Genomic DNA, 738 nt, shown 5'->3' on the forward strand with positions numbered 1-738 from the left:
CCCCTACGTATTACAGCTGTTCTCAAGCAGCAATTTATTTCCATAGCACCTAAGTGAAGAAAGACAAAATTTCCCATTAGTCCCCTGAAGCAGAAAAATGTTTAAAATTCCAGGTTTGGGTAAGGAAAGGTGATGGTATTTTCCAATGTATGTTCAAAGTTGGTTTTAGAATTTTTTTCTTTGTTAACAAAAAAGTCATACCTCATAAAGGTAGAATTTGAATCCATCTGCACATTCACCCTGTAAAAAGTTCAGTCTGTGTTTGAGTTACAGGACCAAACATGCAAGTTTCTGTAATCAAAAATGTCATTTTTGCTTAGTTTAGAAGGGAAAATAACATAATGAAAAGGGCAAACATCTTCTTGGTAAATATGAACTTTGGAGGAGGAGGCCCTGAAAATTTTAAGATGCAAAGTCTTTATGATTATAAATGAGAAGGGAGGAAATTTAGTTATTATTGACTTATTTGTTTCAGAACTGCTTTTTGAAAAACTTGTAAGTACCTGGCACTGTGGTAAATGCACAGGGGACATGTTGTATAAAATAGCCACTGCCTCCAAGAAGCTTCAAGAAGCTTCAAGAAGCAGAGGAGGGAGAACACAGGGTAGAAAATGTTTCATTAATAAGCAGAAATGGGATATTGTGGGAACATCATGGGAGGGAAACCACGAGTTCCAAAAAAAAAAAAAAAAAAAAGAAACAAACAAACAAATAAACAAACTGAATAGAAACATAAGG

The sequence above is a fragment of the Mustela lutreola genome, chromosome 1, assembly GCF_030435805.1.
Source record: "Mustela lutreola isolate mMusLut2 chromosome 1, mMusLut2.pri, whole genome shotgun sequence".
Classification (NCBI taxonomy): domain Eukaryota; kingdom Metazoa; phylum Chordata; class Mammalia; order Carnivora; family Mustelidae; genus Mustela; species Mustela lutreola.